The 27,597-nt window shown below is 37.2% G+C and overlaps 1 long non-coding RNA gene across 1 annotated transcript in view; it reads right to left on the reverse strand.

Annotated features, from left to right (window-relative positions):
- The window catches only part of LOC145511338 (uncharacterized), a 114,774-nt gene that overhangs the window by 70,771 nt on the left and 16,406 nt on the right, over positions 1–27,597 (reverse strand). Inside the window, exons 2-4 of the long non-coding RNA XR_014057811.1 lie at positions 26,806–26,924; positions 26,280–26,442; positions 20,373–20,488 (exon numbers count right to left, since the gene is read on the reverse strand). This is a non-coding gene — a long non-coding RNA (uncharacterized LOC145511338). The remainder of the gene's footprint in view (positions 1–20,372; positions 20,489–26,279; positions 26,443–26,805; positions 26,925–27,597) is intronic.

Genomic DNA, 27,597 nt, shown 5'->3' on the forward strand with positions numbered 1-27,597 from the left:
CTTTGTGACCCCATGGACTATACTGTCCATGGAATTCTCCAGGCCAGAATACTAGAGTGGGTAGCCTTTCCCTTCCCAGGGGATCTTCCCAACCCAGGGATCAAACCCAGATCTCCCACATTGCAGGTGGTTTTTTTTGCCAACTGAGTCACAAGGGAAACAAAGAATGATTAAAGAATGACCAAAATTCAGAGCAATGATGATAAGGATGCAGATCTTGTGTGCAAGTGTGAAAAGAATAATGTGTGAAGCATATTGGAGCATTACAAATAAATTGTGCTTGAAAAGAGGAGTCATGTATGATACGTGGGAAAAGTTGGGATGGGGCCAAAATATAGGCGATTTTAAATGATGTGTAAAGTGTGTGGACTCCAATTCATTGGGCAGAGGCTTTGATCCAGACAGTGATGAACATAGAGTGATATTTTAGGAGGAGTGATCTAACTGAATTACCTGGACCTGAGAAGAAAAGAGAGGCTTCATTTGATAAATTGTTGGTGAAGTAGGATTAACAGTCAATGGATGAGGTCAAAAGAGCGAGAATTAAGAAACATCACATCTAAGAGATGCAATAAAAGGAGTACTCTAGTAACAGTCTTAATGTGGAACAAGAAAGAGAACAGCTTTCTTATCTTTGTAAGAGAGATTACAAAGCTGGTGCTATTGCCATTGACTGTGATACAGAAGAATGGAAGGGAAGGGAAATTTGTTAATTTGGGGTGAGAAAAAACACCCCCAAAATATCCAAGTGATATTAAAAGTGGGATGGAAGCCCAGGAGATAGACCAAAGCTGATATGGATTTAGTTGCAAGGAGGCACCTGAGGCTGTGAGCAATGGTGATGTGATGAAGGAAAAAAATAAATAAGTGCATTAGTCAAACTTATGCAGGAGGAGAAAGGGGCAACAGAGGGTGAGATGGTTGGATGGCATCATCGACTCAATGAACATGAGTTTGAACAAACTCCAGGAGATAGTGAAAAACAAGGAAGCCTGGAATGCTGCAGTTCGTGAAGTTGCAAAGAGCCAGACACAACTTAGCAACTGAACAAAAACAATGAAACAAGAAGAAGAGCCAGTGGAGACAGCAGGGCACCAAAAGAAGACATAAAACCAGAGGAAATGTATTATCTTGGATCCTCTGGAGCTACAGCATGAGGTGAGAAAGGGCTTGTCCTGCTAGATAGCAGGCATCATAACAGAACTCCTGAGAGCAATGTAGAAGTCACTTACTGCGTGATCAAGCTGCAAAAGTCATAATCAAGGAGATGAACCAGTGGATGTGAGATGCCATAAGATGGTCTTGAGGCTTGGTTGTGTGTATACCCTATGAGAGGCAAGAGTGGATTTTTAGTGCTGTAGATAACAACGTGGTGCCATAGAGTCCAGAAGAGCTGAATGCTTAAGAAAGAGAAGGCTTTAATGATGTTAATGACTTAAGGAAATGAAGGAAGATAATCCAGTCATCATCCTTCTAAGCAAAAGTATTATATATAGAAAAGTGCTTCCAAATTATTCCAAATTTGTTCTATTAAAATTCTACCATGATGCAATTTTTACTATTCACAAACCCTTTGCTAACCTCATCCAAGTCCTGGTCAAATACTCGAAAATACTGACTTGGTAACATGGAAATTAATAATTTTCTCAAACAGAAATACAGCATAACTTCAGAGGAGTTTTAATTGAGTAATAATTTCAATATTTAGACAGTTTAAAGGTAGAAATACATCTATTAGCATGCTACCTTTCAATTTTTTTGGAAAATTTAATATACATCTTAATAAACAGGTGTCAGAATATATCAACTATGAGATGAAATATGCTATCAAATACCATCAAATAAAAACTGAATGGCATGCTGCCTAATTGTTTTTATAATTCCATAAAGTGTCAAATATTGAGAGAGAAGAAAGAAAGTATTGCTTTTCCCCTTATCTTTCAGGGGAAGAGGAGTCTTGAGAATCTTGAGGAGTCTATCTTGAGGAGTCAGGTAGTATAGACAGATGATCTGATTAATTCACACTTTCATATTTTGCTATGTATGAATGACCACAGCAAATCTTTGCCATTGTTTTATTTCTTATAATTGTCACAATGTTATTTTTCTTCTGTACTCAAAATAAATCATTTGGGTTACTTCAGAATATTTGTGTATACTTGGAAGACTTAAGGCAAACTCAAGACCTAAGGGAAGGAACTACTATCAAATACCCTGAACTAATATCAGAATAACAAGAATTCGAAACATAACAAAATAATGTTAATCAAATTGACAGACAAGGTACTTAAGCAATTGTTATTGTTGTTGTTTAGTCACTAAGTCATGTTCAACTCTTTTGCAAGCCCACAGACTGTAGCCTGCCAGGCTCCTCTGTTCATGGGATTTCCCAGGCAAGAATACTAAAACTGGTTGCCATTTCCTTCTCCAGGGGATCTTCCTGACCCAGGGATTGAACCCATGTCCTCTACTTGGCAGGTAGATTCTTGACCACTGAGCCACTTGAGAAGCCCAACTTAAGCAATAAATTATCATAAAACAGAAAGCCTCGACAAGGTTATACAAATATTATATGTGGGGAAAGAACACATTAGAACACTATGTAGAAAATTTACTTTAAACATATGAAAAACTGAGTTTTCACATATGGAGAATGAGTGAATCTTGATATTGGAGAATATATGCAGATCTTAAAAATCTGTATGAGCATATCTTGGAGATATTGTGGGTTTAATTCCAGACCACTGCAATGAAATAAATATTACAATAAAGTGAGTCACACAAATTTTTTAGTTTCCCAGTGCATGTGAAAGTTATATTTACACTAGACTGTAGTCTATTATATGTGCAATAGCACTTAAAAAAGAAATTGAGGTACATGCATTAATTTAAAAAATACTTTATTGCTAAAAAGTTCTAACCATCATCTGAGCCATCAGCAAGTCTTCATCATTTTGCCAGTGGAGGGGTTGAAATATTTTGAGAATTACCAAAATGTGACACAGAGACATGCAGTGAGAAAATGCTGCTGGAAAAGTGATGCTAGTAGACTTGCTCCATGGAAGGTTGCCACAAACCTTCAATTTGTTTAAAAAAAAAATCTGCAAAGCTTGATAAAGTGAAATGTAATAAAACTAGGTACGCTTGTACTTGGAATCAGTGATAAAAATGTGTTTTACCTAGTGTGATGATTAATTTGATGTATCACCTTAACTGAGCCATGGGGTGCCCAGAAGTTAAGTTAAAAGTTATTCCGTGTGTATCTATGAGCATATTTCCAAATGAGATTAACATTTTAATTTGTAGACTTTATAAAACAGTCTGTCTTCCTCAATATGGGTGGTCCTCATCCCATACACTGAAGACTGAATAGAGTAAAAAGTCAAGCAAGAGAAATTGCTCTCTTTGCCTGATGGTCTTGGAGCTGGGACCTGAGTTTTCTCTTGCCTTCAGGCTCAAACTTGGACAAAAAGTTAACAAGATAGACTATCCTGGTTCTCAGGCCCCCAGACTCAGACTGAAGTTATACCATTGCAACTTTGGGGATTCCAGCTTTTTTGCCTCCACGAGCACATAAGCCAATTCTTTATAATAGATCTTTCCAGATAAATAGGTAGATAGCTAGACAGATAGATAGATAGGGCTACATATCTCCTATTGGATCTCTGTAGAATCTAAACTAATGCACTTAATAATACTATTTCCCCCCATTTCCTTTTCAGCAATTCTTTAAAACAAATTTTAGAAACATTTCTTTTTAATTAACAGACGGTTCTTTTTAATTAGTGCATGGTTCAAGAAAAAATTGTAGACATCTCAATTCCTGAAGCTATTTAATTAAAGTGAAAACTAAAGTACCACTGAGAATGAAATAGTGGAAATATCATATAACTCCGAGTCAGAATTTTGCTGACCTGAATTCCAGTCCTGACTGCTTCATTATTAATTTTCCTGAGTTTTAACCACTGCATTTGTAAATTAATGACTTTGGACTGAGTGGATGTTTTTCAAGCTTCTCTTCACGACACAACTCTTTCTTCAAATGAAAATCCATGTGGAAAAGCAATATATTTTACACTTTACATAAAAATAGTAGAGAGAGTGTCCATCCAATAATCAAGCACCATGGGAGGCAAATTGGAAAATACTGAGCCAGCTGGTGCCACCCAGTTTTACCATTGGGGCATCCTCCAACCAGTCATGTTTTATGAATCATAAAAACAACATTTATTGACATCTGTGCTGCACACTTTATATATTTTATTTCATTTATTCATATAGCAGTAGATGAAATGAGGCCCAGTTCATTAATTTGCCCAGTCATCATACAACTAGTAAATGATTGAGCCAGAACTCAGACCCAGTACAATTTGATTCCAGAGCCCATATTGATTCTCAGAAGCATTACTATTTGTTAAATATTTACTAGGTACTAGGCACAGTGCTTGATTAATACTTGTAATTATCATATACACTGAGAATTATTATCCTCATTTTGCAGGTATGGAATCTAAGACTTGGATAAGTTAGGGAACCTACTCGTATTCACACTTTCAAAAGTTATTTATGTCCCTCTTTTCTTTGGCATCAATAAGCAATTTAGAATTCCCAAGCAATTTAGAATTTTTCAATCCCACCTAAATTCTACCATGCTCAGTAGCAAATGTTTATTGTTCCCAGAAGTTGGATATGGATTGTGAAAATGTGGTTTCTTAAGAGGGGGTGGGGGTGGTGTTTCAAAGTTAGCCACTGTGATGCTCTGTAGGGCTAAAAATGTAGAGAAAACACAGTTCTCTTTCAGAAATACATGATCTCATTCATTTGTAATAGTGTTTGTAGACTGTTCAAGAGTTGAAAAATAATCATTATTATTACTAAGTCCATACATAAACTAATTCCACTAAGAATACAAAATGATCACCTAATGAATGGAAATAAGTTACCATTTTTAAATTAGATATTTAAACTTTATTCCACATTTTCTATAAATACTGCAAGAATAATCTCCATCTTTTCAGTTTTCTGAACATTGAATATTAACATTCTAAACATATACACATCAATAACCTGAAGAGAGAATATTTCAACCTCCAAGAGTAAACAAACATGTCAGGGAAATTAAGTTTAAAATCCATAAATTAAAGAATATTTCTTTTAGATTTTTCCTATATTAAAGCCTCTTCAAGTTCTTACAAATAGAACATAAACAGAAAATGATTTTAAAGAGATATCAAACTTCAGAATTAGTTCAGGATGGTGGAATAGAAAGACATGTGCTCATTCCCTCCTATGAGAACACCAAATGCAACTAGCTACTGAACAATCGTTGATGAGAGGATGTTGTAACCCACCAAAAAAGGATACCCCACGTTCAAAAGCAAAGGAGAAGCTTCACCAAGACAATTGGAGGGGTGCAATCATTGGAGAAGGCACTGGCACCCCACTCCAGTACTCTTGCCTGGAAAATCCCATGGACAGAGGAGCCTGGTAGGCTGCAGTCCATGGGGTCGCTAAGAGTCGGACACGACTGAGCGATTTCCCTTTCACTTTTCCCTTTCATGCCTTGGAGAAGGAAATGGCAACCCACTCCAGTGTTCTTGCCTGGAGAATCCCAGGGATGGGGGAGCCTGATGGGCTGCCGTCTACGGGGTTGCACAGAGTCGGACACGACTGAAGCGACTTAGCAGCAGGAGGAGCAATCATGATAAAATCAAATCCCATACCCACCCAGTGGGTGATCCACAAACTGGAGAATAATAGTACCAAAGAAGTTCTCCTACTGTTGTGAAGTTTCCAAGTACCACATCAGGCTTCCTAGACTGGGAATGTGGCAAAGGCACTAGGTATCATGAAGGAATCTGACTTTACAGGCCAGCAATGTTTGATTACAGGACTTCCACAGGCCTGAGGGAAACAGACTCCACTCTTGGAGGACACAGACAAAATCTTGCATGCACCAGGACCCAGGGGAAAGGAGCAGTCACCCACAGGAGACTGAACAAGACCTACCTGAGACACAAAGTAATCAAACTGAAAAAAAAATTAAAGACAAAGATAAAATATTAAAGGCAACAAGGGTAAAACGACAAATAACAAGGGAACACTCATAAGGTTATCAGCTGGTTTCTCAACAGAAACTCTACAAACCAGAAAGGAAACAGCACGATATATTTAAAGTGATGAACAGGAAGAACATACAACCAAGAAAACTCTACCCAGCAAGACTTTCATTCAGATTTGATGGAGAATTCAAAAGCTTTACAGACAAGCAAAAGTTAAGAGAATTCAGCACCACCAAACCAGCTTTATGACAGATGCTAAAGGAACCTCTCTAGGCAGACAACACAAGAGAAGGGAAAGACCTGCAAAAAATAAACCAAAAACAATTAAGAAATGATAATAGGATCATACATATTGATAATTACCTAAAATGTGTATGATTAAATGCTCCAACCAAAAAACATAGACTGGCTGGATGGATAACAATATGTGCATGGATGCACTTCCACTTCCCACATCACTCTACTTAGCCAATCAGATTGAATGTAATTACTTTATATTGTTAGGTTAATCTTGTTTCTATTGTGGCTTGCAGTTGTAATTATTATCTTTTATCTTTTGTCTGGCTATTGATTGTGAAATCTGATAAACATCTGTTACTATTGTGATTATTTTATCATTGTGATTATTCATTTTAATATCATGATTGGTCAATAGAAAATAATAGGGTTTTATATTATTAGATAATATAAGTGTGTAATATATGTTAAAGTGCTGCACTCAATATGCCAGCAAATTTGGAAAATTCAGCAGTGGCCACGGGACTGGAAAAGGTCAGTTTTTCATTCCAATCCCAAAGAAAGGCAATGCCAAAGAATGTTCAAACTACTACACAATTGCACTCATCTCACACACTAGCAAAACAATGCTCAAAATTCTCCAAGCCAGCCTTCAACAGTACGTGAACCATGAATTTCCAGATGTTCAAGCAGGATTTAGAAAAGACAGAGGAACCAGAAATAAAATTCCCAGCATCCGTTGGATCGTCAAAAAAGCAAGAGAGTTACAGAAAAACATCTACTTCTGCTTTATTGACTATGCCAAAGCCTTTGAGTGTGTGGATCACAAAAAACTGTGGAAAATTCTTAAACAAATGGGAATACCAGACACCTTATTTGCCTCCTGAGATATCTGTATGAAGGTCAAGAAGCAACAGCTAGGACTGGACATGGAACAACAGACTGCTTCCAAATTGGGAAAGGAATACATCAAGGCTGTATATTGTCACCTTGCTCATTTAACTTATATGCAGAGTACATGCGAAATGCTGGGCTGGATGAAGCACAAGCTGGAATCAAGATTGCCAGGAGAAATATCAATAACCTCAGATATGCAGATGACACCACCCTTATGGCAGAAAGTGAAGAACTAAAAAGCCTCTTGATGAAAGTAAAAAAGGAGAGTGAAAAAGTTGACTTAAAACTCAACATTCAGAAAACTAAGATTATGGCATCTTGTCCCATCACTTCATGGCAAATAAATGGGGAAACAATTGAAACAGTGACAGACTTTATTTTGGGGGGCTCCAAAATCACTGCAAATGATGACTGCAGCTGTGAAATTAAAAGACGCTTGCTCCTTGAAAGAAAAGCTATGACCAACCTAGATAGCATATTAAAAAGCAGAAATATCACTGCCAACAAAGGTCCATCTAGTCAAGGCTATGGTTTTTCCAGTAGTTATGTATGGATGTGAGAGTTGGACTATAAAGAAAGCTGAGGGCTGAAGAATTGATGCTTTTGAACTGTGGCATTGGAGAAGACTCTTGAGAGTCCCTTGGACTGCAAAGAGATCCAATCAGTCCATCCTAAAGGAAATCAATTGTGAATATTCATTGGAAGGACTGACGCTAAAGCTGAAACTCCGATACTTTGGCCACCTGATGCAAAGAACTGCCTCATTTGAAAAGACCCTGATGCTGGGAAAGATTGAAGGCAGGAGGAGAAGGGGACGACAGAGGATGAGATGGTTGGATGGCATCACCGACTCGATGGACATGAGTTTGAGTAAACTCCGGAAGTTGGTTATGGGCAGGGAAGCCTGGCGTGCTGCAGTCCATGGGGTCACAAAGAGTTGGACACAACTGAGAGACTGAACTGAACTGATATTATTACAACTACCATTTAATAGAAAAGCCTCCAGTCACTTTTTAAAATCCAGATGTACATTAGAATTATCTTGGAATTTTTTGAAAAACACTAATAATGCCCAGGTATTATTTTTTTCTCCAAATTTCCAGATGTGATTCTGATGAGCAGCCATTTTTAAAAACAACTAGACTGTATGATAATCTCTTGCTTTTATCCTGTTTGCTTCATTTTTTGTATTTCATATTCAGTGCTTCCATTTCATTTAGTTTATGTTTCCCAGTTTCTCAGTCTCTTTTTTCGTTATTGTTCTTTCTCAAGCCTTTACCAAGTGTAGTTGAAAAGCTTTTGTATACATGTATATATACATATATATATTATATATCTATAGATATATAATATGTATAATATATATATTAGAAACTTATGGAATTTTTCTTAGCTAAAAAATTTATGACATTTTGGTTCCATTTGTTTGACTAAGTATGAACAGAATGCTAGATTTCTAATTTATATTCACTTAAAACTTTGATATAGTTCCATTTATTCTGGCATCTAGTATTGCTGCTTAAAGTCTAGAAAGCTTATTATTTTAGTGATGTTTTTAAAAAAATTGAATGGGGCTTGAAACTTCTAATCCAATTCTGAGAATATGAAATATTATGTTGTTAAAAAAAAAGGCAAACAATGTTTTGGTTTCAGAAATAATCTATAGATAAATATGTATGTGCCTATATTTGTTGTTATTTCTAGTGCAGTTTTTATATTTTTTAAAATAAATTAAGAATGTAGTTCAAAAAATGTAATTTACTAACTGGGAAATGTTCACTCCTTCATAGTATAATGGTTTCCATATTCTAAGAGAGCTCTCTAAAATTAACCATCTAATAAACAGCATTTCTTTAAAAAATAAATTCCTGCACACTAAAAAAAAGAGAGATTGAGCTTCAAATATTAAGAAATAAAGTGCTGGATTCCATCCAGAAGTAAACCGGTAATTGTGTTAAAATGTGGATGCTGAAATCTTTCCCTGAGCTGCCTCTTGAAGTTGACCAGGTCATGCTAGCAACTGCCAAAAATCCAAAATTGGCACTTCTTCTCAAGTCAGTGTATAGGGGTTGGCCAGCTGGAAAGTTGCCTGAGGAGTTCCAATAATTTGAAAATCATCAACATAAATTTTCTCCCTAAAAAGAATGCTTCTTCTGGGGGAAATTGAACCACTCTTCCAGAGGGCTGTTGACACATAGGTACCTTGCAGACAGCACATCCAGGAATTGGCCCGAATTTACGCTTACAAGTCCAAAATTGACACCCACTTGGAAAGAATGGAAATGTGCACAGTCCCATTTCCTAGGAAATGAGGAGCCTTGGTTAAAATAAATCCATATTAATGTTGGACATAAGACTTAATTTCGGGTAAGAGTTCTCCATCCATGCTAGAATCTTTCACCACTGGTTCTTTAAATAGCTTTTGGTGGAAAATCAGCGATTTCTGGTATAATTGAGAGCGGGACTGAGAAATTAATGAGTTTTTCCTAACAAAGTTGCCATTAACGCTGCCAAAAAACCTTACCAAAAGTAACTTCATGTTACCTGACTAAATTGCCCTGTACAGTATATTAAACATTAAACCAACAGCACATTTAAAAGGTCTATTGAGGGTAGCCAAGATCCTTATCACTCAACTTCTGGAATGTTCTATCTATAAAATCAAGTTATGTAAGCTATTTACAGAAAAGTATTTTAGGGTGCTCTTTGATCAGCTTACCCCCTCCTATCAGGAAATTCTTAACACAAAGATAGGCTTTGTTTCTTTTCTATTTGCTTTTCTTTGCTTTGCGATCTTTTCAACCCCAAGAATTCATATTCATGAAGTAGATGATAATCATCAAAATTTCCTAGAACACTTCCATGAAAGACACAGCCAGACAAAGTGATGATAATCAGCTGAGGGGACAAAAATCTGAGAATTATCATTCGTATTCACTCACACACTGTTTTAAAGAAGTGTTTTTATTTTCTTCCCTATGAAGGAAACAGTGCAGAAGGTCAACAACATACCCATTTAATAAATGATGGCACTGATGCATTAAAATGGTCTATAAGCCTAGAAAATATAAAATAATGTTCTATGATAATGTACTATTTTCACATAAATCATGACAATCGATTATTACTTTAGCCCTCTGAGTGACTAGATAGGAATTATTAGTCCAAATTTATAGATGAGGAGACAGGTATAGCTGTTTAATTGCCAGCATGGTGAGGAGCTACATGGATAAAATAACTACGAATGATGACACTAACAATGTTGGAAAGAAAGAGAACAGGGCAAATGTGGAAGCAGAGATGGGGGAGAGTGGTTAAAAGTGAAGCCATAACACTTACATCTGGGTAATGTAGCTAATTTGAAGTGCTACATTCCTTCCAAAACTCTGTTTCCTTTTAAAATGTCTAGTTCGTTTAAAATATGTGGAATCTAGAAAAATGGTACTGAGGAACCTATTTGCAGGGCAGAAGTGGAGATGTAGATGTAGAGTATGGACATGTGGCTATGGAGGGGAGGGGGGGTTGAACTGGGAGAGTAGCATTGACGTATACTCACTATTATGCATAAAATAGGTAGCTAGTAGGAAGCGGCTATAAAGCACTGGGAGCTCAGCTTGGTGCACTGCGGTGACCTAGAGGGATGGGATGGTGGGGGTACAGGAGGTTCAAGAGGGAGGGGATATATGTAAACACAAAGATGATTCACTTTGTTACACAGCAGAAACTAATACAATTGTAAAGCAACTATATCTCTTTTTTTTTTTTTAAAGCTGACAGATTGAACTATTATCCTGCTTAATGTCCAAACACACAACTTCATTAGACCAGGAAAAGCATTTGTATGCAGATATAGAGTTCTTTAAGCTGCTGAAAATATTTTACTTTTTACTTCATGGTATAAAATGAATTTAAAGATGAACCAAAAATAGATAGATGAACTCATTCAGCAAACATTTGCTGAGTGTATTTTTTTGTAAAATTTGCCTCTCTCGTGATATAGGTGTCATCTCAAGCACTGCCTTCTAAAATACACCATGCCTACCTAGCTCTAGGGCTTCCCTTGTGGCTCAGCTGGTAAAGAATCTGTCTGCAATGCGGGAGACCTGGTTCGATCCCTGGGTTGAGAAGATCCCCTGGAGAAGGGAAAGGCTACCCACTCCAGTATTCTGGCCTGGAGAATTCTATGGACAGTCCATGGGGTCGCAAAGAGTTGAACACGACTGAGCAACTTTCACTTTCACGTCCAACCAGCTCTATGGTCAGCCCTTGCTCCCCTCCAGCCTCCAGCTCATTAGGCTGTTTAATGTCACTCATAACACATCGCTATTTGAAATGATCTTTTCTACTTGTTTATATATTCACTTCATGTCCCCTGCTTGCAATCCACCCTAAACTGGAAGCACTTTGAAAGCAGGAAGTGGGTCCATTTTCATCAAGGCCACCATCCTCGTTGCCTTGAACAGGGTCAGGGTGCTGTAAGTGCTCGGTTTATGATGAGGAAAGAATAAAGATCTAAAACAGCTACCATATTGTACATTTCTTATTGTTTTTGTTGTTTAGCTGCTAAGTCATGACCAACTCTTTTGCGACCTCTTGTACTGTAGCCCTCCGGGTTCCTCTGTCTATAGGATTTCCCAGGCAAGAATACTGGAGTGGGTTGCTATTTCATTCTCTAGGGGATCTTCTTAAACCAAGGATCGAACCTACATCTCCTGCATTGGAAGGCAGATTCTTTATCTCTGAGCCACTAGGGAAGCCTACGTTTCTTACATAAAACAGTAATTTTGCACATATCATTGCAATTGATTCTCATGAAAATAATTTGAAATGGCCACACTTAGAATATGTTTCAGAAACATCCTTATATGATTTTCCAAGTTCATAGCTCACACAACATAAAATCAGTGTGCACAGACTGAAATAATTGTTGAAAAACACCCGTGTTCTCAAGATGTCTTCAGTACTACACATTCACCAGATTGAGTTCCATCTGCTTTGTTCATTCTATGTTCCAGATGTAGGAGCAAGCACAAAGCCCACACATATTTTCAATGAAGTTTTGTTTCCTAAACAGTAGGAAGCACTGAGAACTACAAGAAAATCCACCCACTTAGCTTCTCCAATTAGCCCAGCTGTGCACAAATGATAAAGCATGTTTCTATACACTAGAAGGCTAAAAACAATTAGTTTCTCTTTGCCAGATAGCATTGTTTAGGGTTTTCCTGGTGGCTCAGTGACAAAGAGCCTGCCAATGCAGGAGACATGAGTTCGATCCCAGATTCAGGAGACTCCCACATACCCTTGGAGCAATTAAGCCTGTGCTCCACAACTGCTGAGCCTGTGCTCTAGAGCCTAAGAGCCACAGCTACTGGGCCCGCATGTCACACTTACCAAAGCCTGTGTGTGCTAGAGCCCGTGCTCTGCAACAGGAGAAGCCACCACAATGGGAGGCCCGTATACCACAAGTAGAAAGCCCCAGCTCACTGCAACTAGAGAAAAGACCAGGCAGCGATTAATAAATGAAGAAAATTTTTAAAAATGATAGCATTATTCTATCTAAGAGGGAAAATCTCTTATTTTAAAAAGCACTGATACCCTTAGTTACTTGGATAGTCAATATTTCTTTAAGACAAACACAGTAATGCACATTATGTATTTTAGAATCTGCTTTTTGGTTTCTGATTATAAAAGTGTTGTCAGATTGCTCTGTCTTACTCAAAATACATTTTATTATCTTCTGTTATATGCAGCTAGATTTCATTTCTTAGCTCCACAAACAGTTAAGACTATGTGTCTGAGATCTGGCCAGGAAGAGATACGCATTTATGGGCAAAAACATCAAGAAGCAACTCTTAAGAAAGAACCCAAAAGACTTAAACAAAGGTGGAGCCACAAAATAACAGAAGCTTGGACCCTTGAACAATAACAAAGAGGCACCTCCAACAAGGCAAACTCCCACTGACTGACTTAAATGACATATAAATTCCTATTCCATTAAGTCAGTAAGATCTTAGGAATGTTCTGCTGCTTAACTAATGTTATTTCCCATCATATTATTTATTATAGAAGCTTGAATAATGCTAATAGATATTGCCTATTCTTACATATTTATTGTTCTAAGTGAACTTCAGAGTTATTCTGTTGCAATTTTAATTAGAATTACAATGGATATATGCATTAATTAGAATAACTATATCATAGTTTAATATTGCATATTATTATCAAGGGTATATGTGTCTATATATTCCTTGTTATACTTATTCTGAGGTGTTTGGCTTGTTATTACATTTTTTATTATTTGTAGTTATAACTGGAATAAATTCCCAATATCATTTTATTCCTTGTGGTTGTATCAAACACATTCTATATATTAATATTTTGTGACCACGTTATTGGATCCCTCTGTTCATTCTAATAGTACTTTTTCCTATTGATTCTCTTGAGTTTTTCAAATATATAAAATCATATTTTCTGTAAATAATGACAATCTTGCCCCTTCTCTTTCAATGTTTATCATCATCATTTCATTCGTATGTCTAATTTCATTGTCTACAACATTTCCAGATAATTAGCAAATAATAATGGGAAAGCAACAGACACCTGACTTATTTCTGACTTCAGGGAGAAAGCTTGAAGTGTTTCATCACCAAGAACAATTCTAGAAACTGGCTTGAGATATGCATATCATTTTATTTAAAGAAGTATTATTCTCCTACTAGTTTATGAAAGATTTTTCTTCTTTGACCTATAGTCAATCGTACTAGAAGATTTCATATTGTTAAACAGTCTTGAATTCCTGAAATAATCCCTACTTGGTCATGGCATATTACTCTTTTAATGTAGTGCTGGATTTTATTTACTGTCGTTCATTAATATTCATATATATGATGGTTTATCACTTTCTTTTTTGTGGTTTCTTTGTCAGATTTTGGAGTCAGTGTCATGGTAGTTTGGGCTCTTTTTTTTTTTTTAATGAATTGGAATGCTTTATTTTCTATGCCTGAAACAACTTAAATTGCATAGGAATTACCTGTTCTTTGAAGGTTTGAAAACATTCATCCATGAAATTCTTTGGTATTTTTACAGGCCAGGCCCTGATTTAACAACATAATGAATTCCTTCCATGATCATTGTTTGGTTTAGTGTATCTATATCTCTTGAGTCAATTTTTGTTATTTCCAATTTCTAGAAAATTGAGAAACTTGTTTCTGAAGTTACCTATGTATTGAATAATATTGATAAAAAAGTGTAAATTCAATATTTTTCAAAAAGATTTTGTAAAGAAGATATTGCCAAAAGTATGTTTCATGGATGTTAACAGGATTGTTGCTGGTGAATTTTAGGTTATGCTTTATTGCAAAAGAATTCAGAGATGAAGTGATAGCAAGAAATGGATTTATTTAGAAAGAAACACATTCCACAGACAAGAGTATCAGCCATCTCAGAAGATGGGAGAGAGAGAGGCTGGGGCTTCAAAATATCATGGGGTTAGGTTCTATGGACTAGGTAATTTCATTGGCTAATGAGTGGGAGGATTATTTCAATTATTTAGGGGATGGGGCAGAGGTTTCCCTGAATTGGGTCATGGCCCACTTTTTGCTCTTTGATGGTCAGCTTCAGAATTGTCATGGCACTGGTGGGTGTGTCACTCAGCTTATGTCAATGTATTAAAATGAACTGTATGACGCATCTCAAGTTTCACTGGAAGTTGCGTATTCCGCCATCTTGGACCTATTTGGTTCTAACCAGTTTTCCTCAATATCCAATGGCTATATCATTATTTTAAAGATGGTGCCATTCTCCCTTCCCCGCTGTTTCAAGATGACATAAAAAGAGAGTCTAGGATCAATATAAGTGGGAGATGATTTAGAGTAAATATGATTTCTTTCTCTGCCAACACTTCTCAGAGTCCTTAATATTCTTATGTATATTTTGTCTCTTTAAAGGGAGTCAGTGAATATAACCATTTTCATACTTGATTGTAAAATTTCCTCTTTTTTTTTTTTTTAAGGACCATCCCATGGGACTTGTGTGTTCTAGTACACGATTTGGGAAAGAGAACTGAAGAAATATGAAGGGCAAGGTTGTTATTGCAGACATATTTTCAGGACTGATGAAACTAGAGTGTTCTGGAAGACAATCCTTTCTAGAAAACTCATAAAAATACATTAAAACCATATGAACTTCAATGGCTCAGAAAGACATTTGGTTTTATTTGATTCAGACATTTTTTCACACTCATACTTTGGCTAGTACATCACTCTTAAAAATCCCAAAGACAATAAGTATATGTAAAAGATAAAGCTGCAACCATTTGAATATTAAAAACAAACATTTGAACAAGTTTTAAGTAACTAGTGTAGAGTTTTTACTTATATTACCTAAAATAACACTTAGTTAAGCAGGGGGTAGTTTCTACACAAAAGACAGTGACCATGGGCTTCCCTTGTGGCTCAGCTGATAAAGAATCTGCCTGCAATGTGGGAGACCTGAGTTCGATCCCAGGATTGGGAAGATTCCCTGGAGAAGGGAAAGGCTACCCACTCCAGTATTCTGGCCCGGAGAATTCCATGGACAGAGGAGCCTGGTGGGCAATAGTCCGTGGGGTCGCAAAGAGTTGGACACTACTGATTGACTTTCACTCACTCACTCAGATAGTGACCATAAAAATCTAACTTGTTTTCCTCAATAATATTATGCTGTTTCCAACTTACAGATAAAGAGATTTCATATCCTTTCTATGTAAACCTGCATTAGAGACCTAATCTTTAACAACTAACCCATAATGGCATCTGGAAAAGTTTCAAAAACTGAAGAAAGAAAAGCGAATGCCAATGTGTAAATACATCTCATCAATTATAGATGTAACATTCAAATAGAACATGCTTGGAAGCTGATATTTCCTCATTTTCTGAGACCACTCCAGTACTCTTGCCTGGAAAATCCCAGGGACGGAGGAGCCTGGTGGGCTGCCGTCTATGGGGTCGCGCAGAGTCGGACACGACTGAAGCGACTTAGCAGCAGCAGCAGCAGCATCAACAACAGACTCTGGGCCCCAATTTAAGAGCAACATCCAAGCAGCCCAGACAACAGAATGGATGGGTAAAGCCTTCCTGCATTTGAAATTTTCAATACAATTCTTAGAAAATTATCACCCCAGGCTTACTTAGGAAAACAAAAACACAACTTGAACTCTATTGCCTTTAATTGTTTGAAGGAATTCAGAGAAACAAAAGGAATTCTTGAGTACAGCTCTTCCAAGTATCTGTCTCATTGGTATGGCTTTCTTTATCATTTAATTAACCATGTATCTACATAGAAAGAGTGGGCTTCTACCAGAAACCTACAGAAGAGTTTGGCACTGGTGTGCTGGAGCTGGCTTGTACACCTCAGGAGAGTGAATTGTGTGCTTTTCTTCCTGACTCTGTGTTAGGTAACCTCACGTTGGTGGCTTTAAGTTGGCTGCAGTAGGAGAATTTATACCATGGAAATTGGCAAACATTGCAAATCAGGACTTTGTTTTCTCAGAGAATAGTTATTAAACATACACCAGCAGATCTCTGCTAATTATGCAAAACATGACAATGTAAATATCAATAATTATAACTTTATGCTGTTTGATAAATGAATTGTATAATAAACCATGAACTCAGTCATTCCAAAAGTTCCTCCCAAATTACATGTACATACATTTTATTAGTTTAAGATAATGACTGCAAATTCTACTACAGTGATGTGCCTTCTAAGTTGCTTCAGTCATGTCTGACTCTTTGGAGACCCTATAGACTGTAGCCCTCCAGGCTCCTCTGTCCGTGGGATTCTCCAGGCAAAAATTCTGGGGTGGGTTGTCATTTCCTGTTCTGGGGATCTTCCTAACCCAGGGATGGAACCTACGTCTCTAACCTCTCCTGCAATGGCAAGTGAGTTCTTTACCTCTAGTGCCACTTGGGAATACATATCTTAACTACAATGTTAGATTATGCATTCCAAAATTTGACATAATTAACTAAATTCCTTTGGTATGAAAACCAGTTTACCAAACTTGAGGTCTTTTTTGAGTGGTTTGGCAGGTGCTTTTCTAGTTATTCTTTTGTACAATAATGAATTTGTATATCTCAATATTTTCCGATATATTTCTCAGAAATCTAGATCACAAACTGCAGACTTCAGTGTTCAGCACAATACCATTTATGGATTTGATCTTAACATTTGGCTAGATATTTTCAGGAGCCATAGATAATGTTTGTATCAAAAAAATTTACAGATTTAAGTGGTAGATTTATTCAAGATATTCACATTTCTGTGCATTGATTATAAATTTCTAAAAGGGGAGCTAACTCTCAGTGCTGGAATACAATTTTCTTCATGCAAACCATTCATCTTATTTATTTTACAGCAAGTTGAAAAACTCTGTTAATCTGGTGCACATACAAGTATCAAAATGTGTCAAGGAAAATACTGCTATTTTCTGAAATAGAACTTGTTGAAATTATTTATTTGCCCACCTTTCTGCACACAGAGGCACACACGCACACACCCTTTGCTTTTTTAAATCACGTAATCTGAAGTTACTCATGTGAAACTTTACATAAAGTAAAAGAAAGTATTCAAATACACCAAAAATGAGGATTAACATGGCTAATAATTTTTGTTCACACACTTTACCCTGTCCTTCCCAACAGCTTCAGAAAAAGGCAGGGAGAGTTGTATGTGCCTTAGTATTGGAAAAACAAAAACTTTAATTTTTCCAGGGAGACAGTATTTCCCCTTGCTTAATTCATTTAATAAATTCATCCAATAAGTAGTTATTAATAACCTACTACATGTGATTCACTATACCGATGCTGAGCATACAGAAATTAAGCAGCCATGGAAGGTGGATATAAAAATCAAGTAAGTGCAAATGAGTAGAACGTGTGTCTTTCTGTATGGGTGCAGAACACTGTGGGCCACCGAATGGGGGAGTAATAGATTTAACCTAGGGTGGGTGATCATGAAAATCTTTACAGAGATTTTTTTTCCCAGAAAGACTTTAAAATTAAATGTATCTTTGTATGACAGGTATTTCAAGTAGAGAGTGGTACAAGCAAAGGGACAAAAACCCGTAACAGCAGGGCACATTTGAACTCCCAGTACTTTTAGTTCTGCTGGAGTATAGAGTTTGGAGAGATGGAGAGAGATTGAAGGTCACAGTGCACAGAGAGTAACAGATAATAGGAGAAGAGAATTGGGTATATTGACAGTGTCTACTCTCAGAGAGAATAAGCCTAAAGCATTGGCAGTAGGCAAGGAAGCTAATAGGGAAAGAGACTTCTAGGCCCGGAGTTCTCACTGTGTGTGTTAGGAAAGTAAGAGATGGCCGTGACAGTGACATATTATTAGGTAGCCTTTCAGAGGTAGAGGAATTCAAAATTTGCCCAGGCGAGAATTTCTGTGGCGTGGGATGACCATGATGAAGTAAGAGTGAAAATAACTAGAAATAAGAAACTCAAGGAATTGAAAGTCTAAATCTGGCTACAACACCCAACTTAATGGGAGGAACTGGGGTAAAAGAGAACTAGGAAACCATAACTTACCTTTGTTTCTCTTGATTTTTAACACAGGAATCATTTACTAACTTTATTTACATCGAAAAATCTTGAATCAGACAAACCCAAGTGTTATTTTCCAAGCATGTTTAGATCCTATTTTTTCTCACCATTTTTCCAGTGAGGAAACTAAGACTTCGCAAAGGCAAGTAAACTAGTAAGAAGCAAAGCTGGAATTAAAGCCCATAGGATCTGACAGAACCACTACTCTTAATATTATCTGAGCTAATTACTTAATCATTCAAATACGAAAAACATCTACTTCACAGAGGTGGAATTACAGATCAGTGAAGTCTAGAAGTGGTTGAGTGTTGTTAATCCCCTTTGCCTTGAGGTCAGATGTTTATAAATGTGTGTGTTTGTGTTTATAAATAGTCATTTATTAGCTAGTTCATTCTAGAGAGAACTTCCTAAGTGTTGAATGAATATGTGTGTTGTATGAGTCTGAGCACACTGAATTACAGTGACTGAATTTGATAATGCACAGGCATAGAAATAATTATATTCAGAGGGATAAACTTTCAAAAAGCTTTAATTTATCTAAAAACCAAAACCTTATAGCACTTTCTCTGCATGTATCAATGTCCTAAGTAAATTACTCATTCTTCATTAACTCATTAGTATTCATTACAATGTAATAGGCATAAGGAGTATCAAAGAATCAAAATAATATGAACAATAATTTATGAGCAATATTGAACAATTATGAACATATTAGGAGCAATAATATGAACAAGAACTCCTAAATGCTTTTTTCATAAGAATTTTCTCTGATGTCTACCTGGAGTTTTACAGTTGACAATAACAGAGATAAAAAGAGAATATAAAGGTGAGGTTTGCTAATTATTAGTGGATAGGTTTGGATCATGGGAGGTGGGGAACCTTTCCATGAGAAAAGGGAAGGTTATGGAAAAGAAGAGTGAACTATGCTGATAACAATTGTTCATTGTTTGCAATAAGCTCTAATAGAGCAAACAATATCCTAATCGATATCTCCAACTTTCTTCAATATTCCAAAAATATAAAATTAGGTTTCAACTCTGTTTCCTTTTCATTATGCACCATTTTAAATCCTTTAAGATTTTTTTTTTACTGTAGTGGGCTATGAAGCCATTGCTTTTGTCTGTCCAGAATATTTTCCTAGCATTGCCCTTATTTTGGTAGCAGTTGAGCTTCTCTGACCAAAGACAGTGGACATGTGAGCCATGTCTGGCCAGTCACAATCCCTCACATTTTGGGGGTTGGTGACTGTCATGGTGGTGCCCACATGAACCAAGCAGAGGCAATCAGGATCCTGAATGATGTTCAAATAATAGGAATGAATTTCTTTTCATGTTTTCCATTAAGTCAGTAAGCCAGGAACACTTTATCCTGTGACTACTTATGAACATCTTTACCAGTAGCATGGATGAAGCCTGTCCCCACTAGGAGGAACTGAGTCCACCAAAGACAGAAGCTGATTCTGGAGTTGGAGAATGAATGAAACTAAAACAGCTGGAACACTTAAATCAAGCCATGACTGCAATCCACCCACCTCTCAAAGGCATGACCAACAATTTCCCAAGTTAGTTTGTTTTCTGGTTCTCACCATTCAGAGAGTCATGATTAATACTTCAAGTCTGGATCAAAAGCTGGTTTCTGATTCCAACTGGTAGGGCAATCATGGGCAAACCGTTCCCTCTTCCTGTGTCTGAGCCTCCATACCTGTAAAATGATTGAAATAAAATTGATGATTGGATCTCATCTATTCTAACATTCCAGGATTCTATAATTCGATTATATAAAATGACTATTTCACACTATATCCTAGTTTTGCTCAAAGATCATTTGTTTTGTAACCATTTTCCTGATTCTGTGTCTGTGTCTGTATTATTCCTACACAATAGAATCAACAGAGAAGAGAAGAAATGGTGTACAAAAGGGAAGCATAAGCTGTGATATTTTGAAGGATTTAGTTTTTGACTTGGCACTGTTTTCATAAGAATATGAACTGTAGGTAAGTTACTTAAATAAAACACACGCATTCTCTATAGAAACAATATAAGTATGTTTCTTTATAACTAAAGTTTATTTTAAAATTTTTATCTAAACATAAAACCATAATAAAGTATATACCAATTAGATTTCATTTAGATAAGTTTATTAAACACTTATCCTGATGAAAAGATAATTTACATATCCTACAAACTGGGTCTCTTCAGGTCTCGTGCTTAGCGCTTTGCTCTGCACATTAAACACTCAATAAATGTTTGTTAAATTAAATTAAAGGAGTTGCTTTAACTGCAGCTCACATGCCCTTCCATGATTAATGAATCATCACTAAGTGAGAAATTAATGAGTGTGCTCTGCACATCAGGAAAAAAAAAAAAAAATGTGTTCTGTTTTGGAGAGGGACAAAATTTCACAGCAGGGGAAGAAGAGTGGCAACTGCAGGAATTAACAAGAAAAGGAGCTCGCAATTACCGCTCCTGACATGTGGATAAACTCAAAATAGCTGCCAAAATCACTACCTGTGAGCTGTCGCACACTGTAGTTTCAGATTAATCAAGACTTCACAAAAGCCTTCTCTGTACAATGAGAAAGGAACAAAGGATGGAAAAATTTATCCAAGATAGCAGCAAGGCAGAGACAACTCCGAAGTTTAGATTTCTCACTGCTGCCATGTTTCTAGGCCCTCTGCCCATATTTTTATTCCTGTTTCCCATAATCAGAGAACCAGAGCACACAGGGCATATCAGACCAACCAGGCTGACCAAATGAAAAGAGGAGGCAAATGAAGATGGATGCCAAAGTAGGAAAAGGGAGCAATTCTGATTCCACATGTGATCAGGCAATACATGGCAGGAAGATCGCAACAGCTAAATGTGGGGCATGATTATTAGTGGGAAGCGCATGCAGGTGATTACAAGTCTGAATAAGCAAGCAAACGGGAAAGGATGCAGAGAGATCCAGAAGCCTGGTATTAGGTAGAACTGGGTAAGATTCAGGGAGAAGAACAAGTCATGGAGAAATTAAGCAGGAGACTGGGAAGGGTCACATTTGTATTCAAAGGCTTTACAACACCCCTTATTGCAACTGGGCCACAAGCAAGGGGCCAGGGCTTCCATATGAGATGGCCTGACACTAAGTCAGCAAGTTACTGTTGCAAGCCTCATTAATATTTCTTAACTATGAACAGAATTGGTCTTGGGCCTGGATCAGTGTAAGCATGAGGAAGACAGCCGGTGCCAAGTGTCTATCAGAAAGGGAACATTTCACTAGTGCCATTTCCCTTTTTATGTTCTTCAATTATTTGATTTGGGAGCCAGATGGGGAAAAAATCACACAACTGAAACAGCCGCTGTACTTCGGCACTATATAGCCATTCCCTCCCATTTGACCGCTTGGCTTTGTAGCCTAGCTTTTCCATTATTTGTTTGGCTCCTAATGATAGCACTAGGCTCTGATGAAATATTAAGTGGTGTGAATAGATACTACACACAGAATTGGCAGCCTTGGAAAATAATGAGTCGATTTAATGAAAGGAAGAAATAGGCAAAAAAAATAATAAAACCCTGGATTTCAGAATTCTGGCAAAGCAACTCCAGGGCCCTCTCATTGCGCTTAAGCAGCTCCACATATAGGAAGGAGGCCATTCTTCCTTCTCATAAACACCAAGGATGCTGCTGAATTTGGTCACTCAAGATGAAAGATTGGTTTCCATTCTGAATAATTAGCTGATTACTGGTTAGAAAATTAAACCAATGATTCCTCTCTTAGTTTTCTATTTCTCAATTTTTCACTAATATCCTCTGACCCTCCTTCCCTTTTAAATCTGATAAAATACAGTGCTCAATAATTTCCTCTGGAAGATTGTCCTTCCTTGGTATCAGTAACCAACAAACACACATAGCTGCATTTTTTTGGTCAAAGGATGAACAGGGGTTAGAATACAGTTTTCAGATTTGACATTGACTACCACTGACATTACAATATAACAGCAATTAAATATCATTGGAAAATAGAATAATGATCAACTGAGCCAAATTCCTCCTAACTCTGTCAATTAATCATAGTCTAAGAAGTTTCTCCTTTGCTACAAAGTTACACACACCCACAGCAACCTTCACATAGTCAGGGACTTTTTAGTATTGAAAGTTTAAAACTCTATGTGAACTAGTTTTCTTCCACTATAATGGGATTGGCTTATTCTTTGTTGTAAGATACAGTCATCTTAACATTTTTAAAGGTTATAATTTTTATTGTTCCCTGATTAGGACACGATACTATCATGAGGATTTGATTAAAATGATTATGACATATGTTAATTTTATGACTCTCAACTTTAAAAAGTGATGTGGAAATTTAAATCCACAATTTAAAGAAAAATACAGACTTGATACGGTATGAAAGAAAACTTGTTAAATTTTACATCAAAATAACTGCTAAAGAGAAATGATGAACATATAATATAGGACGTTGTAACAATTAGGATTCACTCTTGCCAAAAGGTATTTTCTCCATTTATGATTTTAGGTTTTACAATGTAATCATCAGACCAGTAATAGCTAATCAGGGCATAAAATAAAGTTAAAATGTTTTACCAGCCTTATAAACATTTGTGCTGCTAGATTTTTCACTAGTTGAAAGCAACAGCCTGTTAGGTAGCTGAATCTAGAGTATATTAGAATTGCACCATATGCTGTTTCAAAGAAACATCTGACTTAGCTAAGAACATGCTTTTGATTTATTAGTTGACTTCTGTGCAGACATATGCGATTTCTTGATTCCTTTATTCGTGACACACTTTTGATGCAATCAACCCTCATGTTCTCTTCTTTTCTTTGAGTCCTGGGAGAAAATACAATCAATCATTGAAGAAATGTAGTAGGGTAACAGCCCTCTCTTGAACATGATTTTCTTTTTCTATCCTGCTGTTTTAAAAAAATTTATATATTTTTGAAAAGAGAAAATAAGTGAAGCGATTTAATGGTGAACTTCTCTGCACATTTTCAAACTTGGGCTCCATCAATTCATAAATTTTGACATTGGAAATGAGAGAGTGATAAATTCCTCTTATTTGTATACTAGTTTGTTTTTTACATAAAAACAGAGTTTCGTCATATCTTCCTGTACCTGCAATTCCAAAATAAAAATGGAGTTTGAAAGATCAGGCAGGCAATTGATCTATGTTTCAGATGCAAGTGGCAAGCCCAACAGTAACAGTAAAGGAAATGTATTTTGAGTTCATACTTATTAAATATATGCTACATGCATTTTACCTGGATTATCACAGGTAATATTCCAAATAATATATAATTCAAATTTTAGCCTTAATCTCATTTTGCAGTTAAAGTAACTAAGTTTAAAATTTAGGTCACTGCCCAACGTCACAGGGTTAGTAAGCTACAGAGCTTTGATTCAAGCATAGGCCACTTTGCTTCATGATTTGCAATAGTAAGTAATTATCTCTCTCTTGTCAACTTTAAAACATGCTAAATCATTTAGACTCTTAACTTTTGTTTCCTGATCCCTAAAACTTAAATAATATTATCTACCTCTTCAGACATTAGGGAAAGATAAGTCAATTTAAAAATAAAAATGTGGGACTTCCTTGGCGGTCCAGTGGTTAAGAATCTGCCAGTAGCGCAGGGGACACAGATTCAATCCCTGGATGGGAACATGCCTAGGGGCATCTAAGCGCACAGCTACTGAGCCTCACACTCTAGAGCCTGTGCTCCGTAACAAGGGAAGCCACCACAAAAAGCAGCCTGAGCACTGCTTGTAGAGAAAGTCCACACACCTCAACAAAGACTCAGCACAGCCAAAGAAAAGCATTAAGAGTCGAGAGCAGTAAGGCATAGACTTACATGGATCTGAGGAAACCATAAAGACTTCTCTTTTCCGAAATGAAATTTTCTGAATGATTTGCCTAGATAGTTTTACAACTATCCTGCATCACCGAGTTATTTTAGAATGAGGGCTAGAACCCAGGTGCCTGATCAACCATATTCTTTTTCCAGCTGCCTTGAAATGGAGCCTGATAATGGTCATCGTCGCTGGCCTGCCTCCCTCCCCAGTACATTCCCGGTGGTTTTAACATATGGTCAGTCCTCTCTCAGCTCTCTCATGGGATATAATCTCATGATGGGTTTTGTGGGTTCTCCTTAATATATCCACCCCAATGTGCCCACTTCTCTCAAGCATAATTTTTCCCTTCATCCACCATCAGCCAGGTCAACTCAGGCATTCCTAACTTACAGAGAGTTGGCCATTGTTTTTCTAGGTTTCCAAAATCCACCACAGCAGCATATGTGCCCCATGACTAGAGTCTTTGCTAAGGTGTTAATCCTTATTTCCCAAGAAAGTGGCCCCAGGTTAATACATTCTTGCTTATTCAGGCTTACATTTTGGTCTGTTGACCAAGCAGTCTTAAAAATCCAATCTGTAGTTATTGGCTTGGCAACCAGAAGAGATGAATGAGGGCTGAATCTGACCAGGGTACCAACTGACCTGTGGGTAGAGGAGTCTGTAGCATCTTCCAGCACAGCTGCAGTGCCAGCTCTCTGTATAGAAGGGCAGGGTGGACACCTCTGCACATCTGGAGGCTTCAGAGGGGCTGTAGAATCAATATCCTCAGGGACGCCCAGAGAGCCCTGTCCCACTTCTCAGAATTCCTAGTTTTTCCTTCTAGGACTCTGACCTTCACAGGGCAGATCTGCCTCGGCTGAGGATCCAATCATCTCAGCGACCCTCCTAATTAATTCTCCTCTCTACCATTTGACTATACCTGCCCTTTAACTATGCTGAAACCACCCAGGCTCTCCAGTTTTTACACTTTTAGCACTTAACCATTTGTTAATGGTAGGCCATCTTTCATCATCATTCAGCGGGGCTTCATTTCAGTAGAGCAGTAGTCAGCCCACCCCACTGCATTTGTAGGCACGGTGGCCTGTTTTGATCACTTGTGACTATACTTAACAGTCCCAGGCCAATCTCTTACATTTAAAAAATATATATTATTATTATTTATTATTACTTATTTATTTATTGAGGTATAGCTGCTTTAACAATGTTGGGTTAGTTTCTGCTGTACCATGAAGTGAATCAGCTATATGTATACATATATCCCCTCCCTCCCACATCCTACCATTGAGCACTGAGCTGAACCCCCTGTGCCATACAACAGATTCACACTAACCATCTATTTTATACATGACAGTGCACATACATCTATCCCAATCTTTAGCATGATGTTTGGGGTTAACTTGAAAAAGTGGTTTTAGTTCAACTCAGCTTCCATCTCACCTAAAGGCCCAAAGCTAGGCTTACTTCAGGCATACAACCTGTGCAGAGCTTTGCCCCTCAAAAAAATTCTGCTATTGCCATCATGAAATTCTCCAGAATCTCATTTTTGCACTTGTGTTTTTTAAGCAAAGTCCCTTGGAACAATGGAACACATACATGAGTAGAAGAGATACAAGCAAAATGCATGTCAGTTTGCACTGTCCCTTACCTCCCAATTCACACATAGTGTTTGTGTGTCCATGTATGCTGGATTCCAGGGGACCCACGGTAAGTGAAAGTTGAGAGAGATGCAAATCAAGTACACAGTAAGTGTGTTGCTTCTACAACTGAACCCGAAGAGCGTACACTTTCTTTTTGAAACAGAATTGCTTCTAAAAGAAAGAAAAGCAATGGTGTTATAGGAAACATGAACAACCGAGGAATTTTATCATATCTTTTCTTACTCATATTAGTTCCAATTATTAATGAACTTGGACTTCCCTGGTAGCTCAGCTGGAAAAGAATCCACCTGCAATGCAGGAGACCCCAGTTCCACTCCTGGGTCGGGAAGATCCCCTGGAGAAGGGCTAGGCTACCCCTTCAGTATTCTTGCCTAGAGAATTCCATGGACAGAGGAGCCTGATGGGGTCGCAGAGTCGGATACGACCAAGCAACCTACTTCCTTCCTATTAATGAACTATTTTACATTGAAAATTATAACACAGAAGGAATGGAAAAAAAACAGGACAACTCACATTCCTTTCAGTCCTTCCTACTCATCAGTAAGCCAGAAGGAGAAAGTGTTGGTGAAATGTTCATGTCAAGCAGTGAAATAAAAACAGTTGAATTAGTTTTATGCAGAGTTTCCACTGTTCTGGTAAGAAAGAAAAAAAAAAAAGATATTCAGGTACAAGTTACAAAAAAATCATTGTACGATTTTGGTGATTCCACATAAAAGTTGAATGTTTTTCTATTTGCCCTGAAAAATTGCACAACACAAAGATGAATGCCAAATTCATGCTAATAAGTTCAATTTTTAATTTTTCTTTACTTAGAACAACATTCAATGGCAGATGAAAAATTCCATGACAAGAGGGAAACCATGAAAGAAGGGAAAGGCTTTATATTTTAGTATCATTAATCCTATTTTTTTCCTACTTTTTGAACAAGAGGTCCCACACTTTCCTTTTGGACTGAGTTCTATGAATTATGTAGCTAGAGCTGGCTGCAAGCTAGTTCTTCCCATCTCACTCATTTATTGTTGAGTGATTAAGTGAAAAACAGGATTTGGCTACAGCTGCTCAAGTCCCAAACTGTGGCTCCAGGCCTCGAAATTAAGGGCTGCCGAGGTGCAGGCTGACTTGTGGAGAGGAAGTACAGCATGATAATAAAGAGCACTGATGCCAGAGTCAGGAGTCAGAGTGCCTGAGTGCAAATTCAGAACTGGTGCTTTTATGATCTGGGACAATTTACTTAATCACTCTGCGTCATTTTCTTCATCTGTAAAATGGGACTGTGATCATCACAATGTCTACTACATACATGGT

The sequence above is a fragment of the Giraffa tippelskirchi genome, chromosome 6, assembly GCF_054371585.1.
Source record: "Giraffa tippelskirchi isolate mGirTip1 chromosome 6, T2T-mGirTip1v1.2.pri, whole genome shotgun sequence".
Lineage (NCBI taxonomy): Eukaryota > Metazoa > Chordata > Mammalia > Artiodactyla > Giraffidae > Giraffa > Giraffa tippelskirchi.